Here is a 15,043-nt window from a genome sequence, read left to right as displayed (position 1 = left end):
GGAGAAGCAGGCTCCCTGCCGAGCAAGGAGCCCGATGTGGGACTCGATCCCAGTACGCTGGGATCATGATCTGAGCCGAAGGCAGCTGCTTAACCAACTGAGCCACCCAGGCATCCCTTAAGCTGAATTTTAAAAGCAGAGAAGATTCACTCATGGGACATTATCTGGGACCCTAAAAATGATATTAAAATAAAAAGTAGTATGATTTCATCTCCAGGTAACAGAAAGCCTAGGCTCACCATGCTTTTAAATAGAATAGCTCAACACAACTTCTGGAGATCGTTCACCTCCAGTGCTGGCTTTTATAGAGTATCAACAATCTCAGTCTTCCCATGCTCATGTCATCATCAGGTTAAATCATTTTACAGATAGTATGTTTGCATGGCAATATTCTGAAGCAAAACAGGAACATGTTCTCTCAAAAATTTCATTGAAAACAGAAAGATTTCCTATAAGTCCCTTGGCAGATTTATGCTTACTTCTTAGGGGTCATAAATGGCTCACACAGAAACCAATCACTGCAAGGGCAAAGGTCCACTATGGTTGGCTTCAGCGATCATGATTCACAATCTGAGGCCCTCCTCCCTGGATAGACGTAGCCAGAAGAATACGATGGATACCTGAACAAACACAGAGATCTTTTAGGTAGGGAGGAAAAAAGGAAGAAGAGGAAGGAACCTTGATGTGTACATGATAAATCCTGTCTGGTATACCAACACCCCTATACAGTTAAAAGAAAACCTCTCTTATTTAGAAGGGTCAACACATTTATGGTTTCTATTTGTTAAGTCTTTAAATGATGCCTCAAATTTTCAAAATGCTGTTACGTAATTATGTAATTGACCTTTATTTCATAAACCGGGACCTTAAGTATGTAAAATGTGTTTTATAACTGAAACAAATTTCTACCCTAACTCTGCATTTTAACTGAGGTAGAAAAACTAATTATAGTATATGCATATCAGACTCCATGAACTTACAGTTTTATTTGCCTCTTCTCCCCCCGCCAGCTTTATGGGGGCACAGGTGAGAAGGATATGTACCAGTAAAGTAAATGGAGGAGTAGAGAGCAGGATTTGTTTATCTGTCATTATGTGTCCATACCAAATAGTAAGCATTGACATGTCTGTCATCAGTTCTGGGTTGTTCTTATCCTTTGATGTTGGCAAACACGGAAACATTTGTTTATTCATGCCATTATCTATCACTAAACTCCCTCTTCCCAACGGTGAGATATTTTCAGGTCCACTGAATGTATCAGCTACATCCACTCTCTTCCAAAGAGCATTTGACATCATCATCCTATCTCTCATGCCCTTCTGCTGTCTCAGGTCCCCTGCGTAAACAAACACACAATGATCCATCCGCCCTACTCCCAGCTTTTGATGGTGAGGCAAGAAAATCTTGGCTGCTCACCTTCCACATCTCCAGAAGAGAGAGGAACACACAAATCTACTATCTAATGTCCAAACTTGTTTTGAGGTTCTGATACCCCTCCTCACTCCTGGTTTGCTTCTTGGCACCAGGAGACTCTGACTTTTGAGAAATCCACATAGCTGGTGTTATAGCTTAAACACCATACTCAGCACCCTTATGGATCTGAATATTGATGATCAAAACAGGTTTTTTTTTAGACCCATAAGCCTCTTTTCTCAAACTATTTTCTCTTTGTGGGTTGCAAAAGTCTAATTTGAAAATCAACAGCTTAGGGAAATGAGTATGGAAACACTCGCTGTTACTTGACTGTGAAGAAGGCTGGGATATCAGGAAACACTGAAGGAGGAACCAAAGGCATAAAGAGTGAATTATCGTCCTGCTACAGTAGGGAAATGGCCTCCAGTAATCAGTAGCTAGTTAAGGAAAAAGCCACGGGATGGAATGCAAATTTTCCCCTTCTGCATCCTTTGCTCCTGTCAGTTTGACATCATACCGTTAGCGACTTAGAATATTTTCAAAGCCCTAGAAGCATTAATAATACTTGCCTGTTGCTCTGGGCCTCAAAGCAACCAGTTGAGAACTGTGTTTGGGCCAGTCACCCCAGTGGGCAAAGCCCGCTAGCCACTCTGCCCATCCTCAACTTCCTGCACCAAATACATAAGTCCGTCTTGTCTGGCACTACCCAGACCCCAGTCACTTTTCACTCTGTGGCTTATTCCCTCAGGACGGAGTGTGTCTCCCCAACAAGAGTTTAATCTGAGCAATTACTCTGTCAATCTGTTACCTACCCCATATAAGTTAAACGTGTACTTTTATCTAGGCACCTTGGGAATAAGAGTTTAACTCCGTGGACGACATGATTCTGCTAGTTAGAATTTCATGAACCAGCTAGACCAGGAGAGGGGAGAAAGGTAATTTGAGGGATTATAAGATCATTTGTTTGTCAAAGGTACCCTGGAGGATGATACTCAAATTTCATCAAATCTGTCCCAGTGGATCATTGCCTCCTGTCAGGAAACAGTCTGCTTCATACTTGGAAAAAGAGGAGACCCAGAATTTTCCCCTCCAAATAGAGGGCACAGTTCAATCTTAAATTCCAAGAGAACATCTACACAATCTATTACTATTTACAGCTTTGACATTTGGCAAGGAATTTTGACTATGCCCAGCTGAGAAACAATAAAACTCCCTTGTGTGACAAATTGCTTTGGTGTTGAGGGTCACTGCCTGAGTAGGAGCAAAGTCAGTCAAGGAGAAAACTAATCAGGTCAGTGTGTAGTCCTAATGGTTACACTTTAGTAGAAAGTTAACTCGTTATTTAAAAATTAAGCTATCATTTTTAATCTGTCTTAGTATAAGATTGGAGGTGGACACTCTGAGTTGTAATCTGTTAGTATAACTTGACATCATTAGTCTCTTCATTTAGTATGCTGCTAATGACAAGGCCACTAAAAAAACTTTTCCACCAAATAAATAAAAAATCAGATGTGTACTTTCAACAAATTAATTATTTCAGGATATATTTATCAAAAACTTACTATGCAGAGTAGCAGGTAGATACAAAAACGTATGACATTCTCTTACCTCTAGGTGCTTCTCATTTAAGGGAGGATATGGGTAATCAAATAGATGGAGAAAATTTTAGGTTAAGTACCCAGCAATGGGCAAAGGGGTGAAGGTTTATGTAATTTAGGAAAAAAGAAAAGCTCTTTTCATTTAGAGTGATAAAGAAGGACTTCATTTAAAAGAGACACTTGAAGGATGGTGGGATTTGAAGAATGCATCTTGAAGGAAGGCAGGATTTTGAAAGAAAAACTAAAGATGAGAGTGTGGTCCCTGATCTTCTGACCTATGATACCCAGGAACTACTGTTTCAAAAGCCATTTGTGGTTCCTTTTAACACCTTTGCATTTTTTTCAGAGTTCTAGGCATCGGATGACTAAACCAGTATGGCTTGATTATCTATCTCTTAGGAAGCTCAAAGGTAAATTGCAAAGACAAATAAAGATTTTTACATTGTGCCTAAAAAGATCTCAGGAATGGAATAACCCAATCCAATCTGCACCAACATTTATGAATTCTAGGATATAAACAACACATGGAAGTTCATAAGCTGCCTCTCACTGCCAGACTGACCTACCATGGCTGTAGAGCCCAGGTCATAAGTACTTGTGGGAGCCACAAATGACCCCCCGGATGATCCTGTCAGGACCAAGGCAGGGATGCTTATGTTGACTTTCCAGTGTCTGGCACAACACATGCTATCCAAAAGGGAGCCCTAAAGTATGAATTAAAGAATAAAACAGAAATCAAATCAGTCTTAATGAATGCAATCACTCTTCATATCTGCTTCAGCTAAATCTGAGATTACTAGACCAGTAAGGTCAGCCAGAATGTATATTAATCAACACTTGGGGGTGAAATGAGAATAGCGGATGGAAGATTGTGCCTAGGATATGCCAAACCACGAGAGACTGTGGACTCTGAGGAACAAACTGAGGGTTTTGGAGTGGAGGCGTGTGGGGGGTTTGGGTGAGCCTGGTGCTGGGTACTAAGGAGGGCACATATTGCATGGAGCACTGAGTGTGGTGCATAAACAAAGAATTTTGGAACACTGAAAAAAATTAAATTAAATTAAATTTTAAAAAGAATGATGTTAATGCATTTAAGGCATTCTATGCCTCTCTTCATGCCTTTCAGTTTGGGTGATGCATCTATAATAGTTACATGCTTTCTGTCCACCCTACAGGCTTAATGAATCATCACACAATCATCTAATTGGACTCTATTCTGATTTTTCTCTCTAAATATCAGAGAACACAACTCTCTCAATGACACAGCATTGCCCTGTTTTATCATCTGCCAAAATAATTATTCAAACTAGTTATTATTTTACTCACTGCTCATTTCTGGGGTGTCATTAGTAATAATAAATATCATTTTACCTAACCAGTCTTCAATTAGGCTCAAGTCAATTCCTATTTATACTACCCTAGAAATTTATCTAGGACAGTCACCAAAAGCCACTTTATTTCCTCTTTACACAAACAAAAAAGTCACAGACTACATCATGCTGCCTTGCAGATGAAGACATGAGATATTCGTACCTCTTCTACTGAGGTAAGCAAAGCCAATATTATTCACGCCATCCCTATTTTATAGATAAGAGCAAGGAGGAACATAACCTACCCAATGCCATACAGATGGGATGTGCCTGTCCCTATTCTATTCTGCTAAACTGAGCTGTCTCTGACTTCCACGAGGCCTCAGATTCTGAAATTACTATTCTCCACCCTGTGCTCCAACCCTCCACTCACTGCTCAGTGTCACACTTGTTCTAATTTTGGTCTGGGCAAGAATAAAACATAGAATGTTTTCATTGAAAGCACCGTACTAATTTTCTCAAATTGTTTTCCGTGATGACATTTACTTCCGGCAGCTTCCACTCTGTCATTTAGGCCATTTAACTGTCCCTATATTTGGTGGCACATGGGATTCCTGAGACCATTTGGGGGGGGGGGATGGAGTAGTCAAATTTCCTCACTGCAAATCGATAATTTAACCCAAAGATTTAATTTCCTTCTCATGATCCATTGCCCTTGAGGTGAGATTCTTTTTCAAAGGGAGGCCAGTATCTATTTCTGCACACTCTGCTTTATATCAGATCTTTATTGCCCCTTTGATAGACAAAGTATGGGCAGCAAGTCACTGTGTTCCAAGGCAAAGTTTTCAGGTCAATAGAACAAGTGCTTAAGTCTTCAGATGTTACTATCAGAAAGTGAGTTTCATCTAATTTCATAAACTTAAAATATATTTTATCCACTGGTCTTTAACTTATTAATTAAAGGGAAAAATCAACACACTCAAAGAATGCAATAAAAACCAATTTTGGCAATTCTGAGTAAAGAAATCATCATCAGTAATTGGCTTTCTGGAATAAAACTTTTATTTATTATGAGAAAAAAAATCTACCTAACATTCCACAGAAGGCTTAGAACTTTGTTCTCTATGCAATTAGGAAAAAGCATCTTGAATACAAAAGTGTTCTTTCTCAATATAGTTATAAAAATAGACATTATAAAGCATTAAGAAATAAACATAAAAATCAATTTAGTTATACAAATGAGAGCAATCTCAAAACAGGAATATATGTGTGTGTATGTGTGTGTGTGTATTGAATATTATATATATATTATATTCAACATACACACACATATGTTTTATGTATGCATATGAATATCAAACCCACCCTGGTTTCCAAGATCTGTGCTGGCTGGTAGATCTGTCAACTCCCCGTCCAGATCTGTCCAACATCCCTTCCCAGAGTCCTTGGAAACTATCCTCTAGAAAATGTTTCAGCTGGGCTTCCTTACCTGCTGGCTTCAAATTTGGCCAAGAGGAGGCACCAGCAGGAGATTGCAGCTTGGGGAGAGAAAGAAATCAGAGTATTTATTCCTTGAGCTAGCTCCCTCCCTACTGGACCAAGATTAGCATTGGCTCTGTTCCACAACCAAAGGCCATAGGTCATATTGAGTAGTCTTCTCATAAGGATGTCTCCTCTTCTTGACCTTTTGGGCCCTAATGGTGATAACAGCTCCCTGTATTTTGCTTGTTTATTAACTCTAGGGAGTATTACCATTCCCACCTGATTATCTTTATCTTTCCCTTCACCTTTGTTAATTCTGTATTCATTAAACTCTTCTCTTTTACCAGCTTGAATGTGCCTTCTGTTTCCTGTCTGAACCGTGATCAGCACCCATTCTCCCCATAACTGGGGCGCCATCATTCCTACCAGCATGCTCTACTCTATCTCACTCCCAGGACCATGCTTAACCTACAATAATAGACACTAAAGCAATCCCAATGCCTGCACCTTCTCAGCCACTCACTCACATCTCCCTTGTAGGTTGTTGGGGTCCTAAAACACACTGATGGATTTGGCTGCCATGTTCATCTGATGAAACTTCCAGGAAAAGGGCCATGCTGTTACATCTCTGACAGAAGGAATGGGACTTCTGCTTTGTAACTCATCCTGTGCTTCTATTCTCTTCCTCACTTCTAGTAAGTCAACCTCTCCTTGATCCCTGCATTGAATCTCTCACTTCAAAACCTATCAAGTCCTTCAGACACTCTCAGACTAGACCAGGTCTGCCTCATTCTTGCCATTGTGTCTGTCTCTTCTAGCCCCCTCACCCTCTAATGGGATCTGGAGATTGAAGTCCCAGATCTGCCCATGGGGATTTTTTTAACAACTGTGTAGGTCTCTAGCCACTGGTTGCTATGAGGCCACGCTGCTAATGGCTATGCTCCATTTTCCATTGGGGAAACACTTCCTTTATTCTCATATCTACCTCCAGAAATTGGATGAAAACTCTGTAACACTGAGTCTTCGCCCGAGATTACCACCTCCGGTTGTTGGCAACTCTCTGGACACCATGTTCTGCTAGCCCGGTTTTGGCCCCTGAAATTCATCCAGTGTCCCCAGTGTCCACCTTCATATAGCTGCCCATTCCAGCTGAGCTTATCCTCTTACCAGTTACATTTCTTCAAGGTATTTTCCTTGACTGTTTCATTTGCAGAATGCAATTTATACCCTGCCCCTTCTCACAGTGAGGCATGCTTGAGGAACAATAAAAAGTTCTAGTCCACTAACTGATAGGTTTTTTCCACCCTCCCCCACCCTCCCTTGCAGTGAAATATGGAAGCTGATCTGTAAAAGTAGAGAAATTATTTTAGGTGCTTTGGAAGATAAGGTCCAGAATGAATGAATTTCTTTTGAATAAAATGTTAACATGTAAATGAGCACTTTTCCCTCACTTCCTCTTCCACTGCTTCACAAAGTCATTCTTAAAATGTTCATTTCTCAATAGTTGGTTGAGAAAACGGGTCTATCTGTGACATGCTTCATGTTACCTGCATCAAGGTGGTGGGGGGTGAAAGTGAATGCTTTCTGACTCCCTGCAAAATGGGCTCCCCCCCCCCAAATCAAGGAAGAGAGGAAACACTTATTTATCCAAGTTGTCTTTAATTCTCAGTCTAATTCTATGGGGAAGATAATTACTAATTAAGTTGCTTATTTCCAAAACTCGAATCTGTTTCAAAAATAAGAAAGCAATCAACTAAAAAGTAAAAGCATTGATAAATCAAATAATTATTTTGTCAGCTGCTTTTGTTTATTTGCTTAATGAAACAATTGTTTGCAGGTCAAGAAGGCACCACCAAATTGTTCCATTTACCTTTGGTTTGCCCAAGGGAGTAAAGGGTTGTTGCAAATTCTCTCAGAAGCCAGCATCCCCTCTTGGTTACATATTACATGATTTTTTAGCAAGTTTGCTAGTAGGAGATTTAAGTGGTGATATAATTTGGGAAGAAAACATTTGGCATTTCATGTTTTCATCCATTTTCTGAAGTATGACCATGTGTTAAAGAAATGGGAAATGAAATTTTATCCAAAATTTGGAAAATATGGGACAGCACATCTTCTTAAAACTGAACTTTTGATTCTTTTCATGAGCATCAGAAATGTAGAAAAATAAAACATCTAACTTTTAACTTCTCCACTGATATTAGCATAAAATTAAAAGCTCTCACCAGGGCCCTATGCAGTCTGCTCCTGGTTTCTCTCTGACCTCACCTCTGTCCATGACCTACTTTGATCTCAGGACCTCAGCTACAATATAGTCCTTAATGTACCACAGACAGACCGAGCACACTCCTGCCTCAGGACCTTTGCACTTGTTCTTCTCTTTAGAGGGATATGTTTGCAGAAAACTATCTCCTTTACTTCTAACTAGGTCTTACCTCAAATGGTAACTCATTGGAAAGACTTCTTTCCATTTTATCAGGTCTTTCCCCTCCAGAACCTTCAACCCTTTACCCTGGTTTGTCTTTATAAAAGTGACCATTCCCTGAGCTAGTATTAAGTAGCCATTTATTTGTTTATAGCTACTTTCTCCGCTAAAGGGCAAGAACTTTGTTTTTAAACAGGTGAATTTGATTATAAATGTAACATCTCTGCAAAAACTCAGTGGTATATTAATGTGTATTTTAAAGTCTTTCAGAGCTTTTGGTAGTCAGCATCTTAAGGAATCAAACATTTTTATTCCCAGCTCCAATGAAAAAAAATTGCCATGTGCATGTAGGTGCTTAATAAATATGTGTGAATTGACAAAAAAAAAAATGAAAGAATGACTGACTGTAATCTCCACTTGTCAACACATCTTCCACTTTTTAAAATCAATTTGTTTCCCAGGCTCTGCAAGGAAGATCTTGTTCTCAAGAGGATTTATATTTACCACCACCACTTTGATCTTTTCAGAAAGTAAAATGGCCTCTCTTTAGTTTTGAAAACAGAATAGAATTCCGATACACACTGGATGGCAGGTAAGTTTGTATATCTACCCATGTGAGCCAGGTTGCCATGCAATAAAGCTGAAATTTACTCACTGGCAAGTCTAAAAATGTAACAAGAAAACCCTTCTTCAAACAGATTCACCTTTTCTTCTGAGTAACATAAAATGCATGAAAACCTATCAAACCTATTTTTTAATTTTATTTTATTTTTTTAAAAGATGTTATTTATTTATTTCACAGAGAGAGACAGAGACAGAGAGAGAGAGAGAGAGAGAGAGAGAGAGGATGAGCAGGGGGAGGGACGGGGGAGGGACAGAGGGAGAGGGAGTAACAGAATCCCCGCTGAGCAGGGAGCCCGATGGGGGACTTGATCCCAGGAGCCTGGGACCATGACCTGAGCCGAAGGCTGACGCTTAACTGACTGAACCACCCAGGTGCCCCTCAATCCACATTTTTCAAAACTTTTTCATAAATATGCTTTTTAAAAAAAGACTTTATTGAGATATTATTCATATATCATAATATTTATCCTTTTAAAATGTAAAACTCAGTCATTTTTAGTATAATAAAAGTTATACAATGATGACAACGATCTAATCTTTGGACATTTTCCTCACTCTGAAGGGAAACCCTATACCCATTAGTAGACACTTCCCATTCGCCTCTGACAACCATTCACCTACTTTCTTCTTCTATGGATTTGCCTATTGTAAACATTGTATAGAAATAGCAGCTTCTTTCATTAAGCACAGAGTTTTCAAGTTTCCTCTATTTTTCATTGATGAATAATATTCTATTGTGTGAATAAACCACTACCCAGTCATCAGCTGATGGACATTAGGGTTGATTCCACCTTTTGGCTATTATGGATAATGCTGCTATGAACACTGATGTATACATTTTCACTGGACATACGTTTTCCATTCTCTTGGGTACATGCCTGGAAGTGAAATTTGAGTCATAAGGGTAACTATATTTGACATTTTAAGAAACTGCTGAACATTTTAAGAAACATTTTAAGAAAATAAGCTGCACCATATTACATACTTAACAGCAATATATGAGGTTTCCAATCTCTCCACATTTTTATGAGCAGCTATTTTTTCTGACTGTTGGACTGTAACACTTCTAGTATGTATGAAGCAGTATCTTGTGGTTTTGATTTGCATTTTCTAATGATTAGTGATGTTGAACATCTTTTGATATACTTGGAGGTCATTTGTATATATTCTTTAGAGGATATATTCAATTTATGGAATTTATTATTTATTCAAATCTTTTGCCCATTTTCCATTTGGGTCATTTGTCTTTTCATTATTGATTTGAAAGTGTTCTTTATATATTCTGAATATAGGTCCCTTATAAAATAGGTGATTTGCAAATATTTTCATGCATTCTGCAGGTTTTCTTTTCATTCTTAGTGGAACTCTTCAAAGCACAAAAGTATGACATTTAGATAAAGTTTAATGTATTTGTTTTTAATTTTGTCACTTGTCATATCTAATATCATATCTAAGTCATATCTAATAAACCATTGCTAGCCCAAGACCACAAAGATTTACTTCATTATTTTTCTAAGAGTTTTATAGTTTTAGCATTTATATTTAAGTTACAGATCCATTTTGAGATAATTTTTGTATATGATGATAAATTTTGTATATGATGTGAGGTAGAGATCCAAATTCATATTTTTTTCATGGATATGCAGTTGTCATGTATTTGTTAAAGAGACTATCCTTTTCCTATTGAATGGTCTTGACCTCCTTGCTGGAAATCAACTGCCCATAGATGTACAGGTTTACTTTTGGACTCTCTGATATATCCTATTGATCTGAATGTTTATCCTTATGCCAGTACCAGTGTTTTTGTTTTTGTTTTTGTTTTTAAGATTTTAAATCACAAGTAGGCAGAGAGGCAGACAGAGAGAGAGGGGGAAGCAGGCTCCTTGCTGAGCAGTGAGCCCGATGTGGGATTCGATCCCAGGACCCTGAGATCACGACCTGAGCTGAAGGCAGAGGCTTTAACCCACTGAGCCACCCAGGCGCCCCTACAACAGTGTTTTGATGACTGTTACTTGTAGGAAAAAAACAGCTGGCAATTATCTTGAGGTAGAGCTTTTGAGGGAGTCTGACCTATCCTTACCCTTTCCAGAGGCTGCTAGGCTACTGATTTTCATGGCCACCATGATTATAAGGCCATTGGCTTCAAGACCACTCCCGAGTTGGGAGAAGAAGATGGGAACATGGCAAGTTAAGATACCACAAACTTCCTGCTCTAACCCTGGTTCAGCCATTTTTCATTAATAAGGGCTCCTTGGATTTTTTGCAAACATTTCATCAATTTCCAGAGTTTTGAGTAAGAGTTTGTTGTTGTTGTTGTTGTTGATTTGTTTTTGTAAGTGTAATTGCTTTTATGAAGGAGCATATTTTCAAAGACTCTCATTCCAGAATTTTGGAAGTGCTTCTACTCCCTCCCCTCTTTTTCTTCTTTTCTTACACTCCATTCATCTTTTTTTTTTTTTTAAAGATTATTTATTTATTTATTTGGGAGAGAGACAGTGAGAGAGATCATGAGTGAGGAGAAGGTCAGAGAGAGAAGCAAACTCCCCGTGGAGCTGGAAGTCTGATGTGGGACTTGATCCCTGGACTCCAGGATCATTGATCTGAGCCGAAGGCAGTCGTCCAACCAACTGAGCCACCCAGGCGTCCCCCCATTCATCTTTTAATACACAGTTATCTGCGTAACCGGCTAGACCTGCAACTCAAACCTCTGCTTTGTGACTTGATGCTCACCTTGGGCCACATCCATTGCTTGATTTTAGTTGTAATGAGAGGCCTTGAGGCCAAGAGTCCCTGCTATCCAGGGGAAGTAACCAAGTACTCCTCTGCTGAGGACATGGTCTTGTATACACACCTAACACACATTTAAAAACCACAAAAGTGGCCCTTCCTTTGAGATGGGCAAAGAGAAGGAAAGAGGGATAGTGGACGAATTTTGAATCTCAGGCAACACCCCTAGAAATTAGGTAGTTAAACAAAGAAGTGAAACTACTGCTTCTTCAAGTTTTTGGGGTCCTTGACCTTGCAGACTAGAGGAGGAGGAATATGAGGAGAAGTGGAAGTCTCCAGTAGTAAATAACCAGACTGCTGACCCCATGGCAGTGAGAGAGGAGGAACAGGAAAAGGCATGCGGGTGGGGGTGGGGGACTTCCTGCAGGGATGCTATTTAATAGTTGATAGTTGCCCAGAACTAGCTGCTTCTACCTAAAAGGGACATGGATGAGTTGGAATAACCTATAAAATGCTCCCACTAGTGAGTCATCTATTATATTACTTCTTTTTATATTCAATTTTATCAACATTCTTTTCAATCATTCACTTGCTGGTGTAAATTGAGGAAAAAAAAGTATCTCTGGAAATGTGAACGCAAAAGACTTGTCCTTAAACTACTTTACTGCAATTTGAGTAACAGATGGACAGAGCAGAGAATATTTCTCCAGTGTCAGAGTTGCATTTACTAAAGCAGTTGGCAAATGGAGTATAATCATTTTTATCCATTATGACACACCACATAGGGACTCCTGCTATTGTTGGTGGTCCTTGTTGACTTTGACCTTGTGCAATTAATTTTCAAATGAGCTAAAGGTAACTCACATGTGACACAATATGTGCCTTTATTCATAAGAACTACTGATTAATGAAATCAATTGATATCTGAATTTTATTTCTGTTTCCAAGATTGAATCAGCAAGAGATGACCAAAGACTTTTTAGTGTCCAATATTTAATTTTACAGTACCCTGGAAATGCGTACATTCTGAGGCTCTCGGTAAACATATCAATTGTAACTGTAAAACAGAATAAGGTTAATTACGTTGAAGTCAATGTGGAAGTGCAGGAAGAAGGGGAATAGGTTTACATTTTGAGAGTTGTTTGGATTAATCTAAACACAATAGCTAAAACATTTGTGATTGAAAAATCCTTTGGGATTAAATTACTTTGGAAGATTCATCCTCTAAACACACTCTATTAAAGATTGAAGTTCATGCCAAAACTCATTTACCCTGAAGTAAATCTGTGGAAGACATTTCACAGGAATTAGGAATATTAAATGTTCCTTGCAGTGGGAAATAGAAATTTTTTTCAAAGGGGAAAAAAGACATTAAGTCTTAAAGACATTAATCTTTGGGGAAGGGAAATGCAAATTTTTATACAAAAACAAGTTATACTGCTTAAGTGTGGAAAGAAGTCTCTCATTTATAGAAACTTGATGGTCCCTGAGGGTTCTCTAGGAGAGAAGGGCTAACTACGAAATGGTAACTAAATGCAGAACATGAAGGTAGCAGATCTTTGTAGATAGACCCAAGGCTAGACATCCATACTTGGAGGAGTAATAGCTCATTTGAAAACAACATACTTGCAGGAGTCAAGATGTTTAAAGGAGTTGTATTAGTCAGGGTTCTCTGGAGAAACAGAACCAAGTAGAGGGGGAGTTTTATTATGATGAGTTGGCTGATGTGACTGTGGAGGCTGAGAAGTCCCACGATCTGCCATCAGCAAGATGGAGATCAACCAGTGGTGTAGTTGTGTCAGAGTGCAAAGGCCTAAGAACCAGAAGAACAGATGATGTAAGTCCCAGTCTGAGGGCAGGGGATCAATGTCAAGCTCACAGTCAGCCCAAGCGAGGGAGAATTCTCCCTTAGAAGGACTAAGTAAGACTGCCGTAGAGGGTTCTTAACACATTCTAAAGCTACTCTTACCATGTGAAATCACTAAATATATGAGTTAGTCAAGTCTCCAGCAAAGGTTTTATCAAAATTCAAAGAACAAAGACACAGATAGCTTAAATTATTTTATTGATAGCCTCTATTTTCTTCATGGTAATAAAAAAGTCTCCTAATAGGAAATCCATACAGCTTACCTGTGGAGATCAACAAGGGATTGATGGCCCATTTAGGGAAGTTTAGGAATTCTAAGAAGCCTTATTTTCTGCAATTGCTTTTACTTGGAATTAGTAGAAGGAGCTGGATGGGGCCATTGAGGCTAAATTAAATAATTAAAAAGAAATAACTTGATTAAAATATGAGTCAATTGTAAAGGGGAAAGCAAACTTTTTTAAAATTATAGTTTGAATAGCCTACAGAATAAGCAATAATCAGTATGTTAGCAATTATTTTTGCTGAAATTAAAGATATTATGATCACACAAAAAAGATTCCTATCTTATTAATTAGGCTAATGCTTTCTTTGCAATTATAATTTTATAAATATATTTTTATTTGCTTTCGAGAATAGGCAAAAAATAGGTTAAAAATTGACTTACTAGGCTAGGGCGCCTGGGTGGCTCAGTGGGTTAAAGCCTCTGCCTTCGGCTCAGGTCATGATCTCACGGTCCTGGGATCGAGGCCTGCATCATGCTCTCTGCTCGGTGGGGACCGTGCTTCCTCCTGTCTCTCTGCCTGCCTTTCTGCCTACTTGTGATCTGTCTGTCAAATAAATAAATAAAATCTTTTAAAAAAATTGACTTACTAGGCTAAAAATTCCAAGTGTCCATGAAGATACAGGGTGACAATTGAGTGTCCCTCTTCCCTCATCCTTCCTCCTCCGGTGAGGGCCTCAGTTATCAATACAGTACTATTTCACACATTTATAAACACCTCGGTAAAAAAGTGACAGGATCATGAATCATATGTTAACTGTTGGAATCAAGGGAGCTTAGAGGAAGCAAGAAAACAAGAGGCGGTGTCTTGAATTGGGATGCTTGAACTTGAGATTTGTTGTTATTACTTGATTAAACACCCACTATAAGAAATGTACTATACTTAGTCCTTTATTTGCATTATTTGTTCAATTCTCCTACCATTCCTAAAAATTATCCTTATTTTGGTGCCAAACAAACAGAGCCTCAGAAAAGTTATATAAATTGCTCCTGTTCATGCGGCTAGATATATGTGCAAGCGGAGCTTTAAGCAAAATTAGAATTACTCCAAAACACTACATGTTTACAAAATATTTCTTAAAAGGAGGGGGGAAGCTTTCCACAGGCTAAGTATTTTTCAGATAGCTGGAATGTGATAGCTTTAAAACATATCTATAAATTCAAGGATACTCCTTCCCATTAAGGGCTGGAGTATCTGTGCCTGGCCCTTGAAACTGAATGGGCCATTGTGACTCTATAAATATAATTTGGGGGAAGTGACACTGCATTACTTTTTTTTTTTAAAGATTCTATTTATTAATTTGCAAGACAACATGC

Source organism: Mustela lutreola, chromosome 3, assembly GCF_030435805.1.
Source record: "Mustela lutreola isolate mMusLut2 chromosome 3, mMusLut2.pri, whole genome shotgun sequence".
Taxonomy (NCBI): Eukaryota; Metazoa; Chordata; class Mammalia; order Carnivora; family Mustelidae; genus Mustela; species Mustela lutreola.
The sequence above is the reverse complement of the archived record's forward strand: the minus strand, read 5'-3'. Positions refer to the sequence as shown.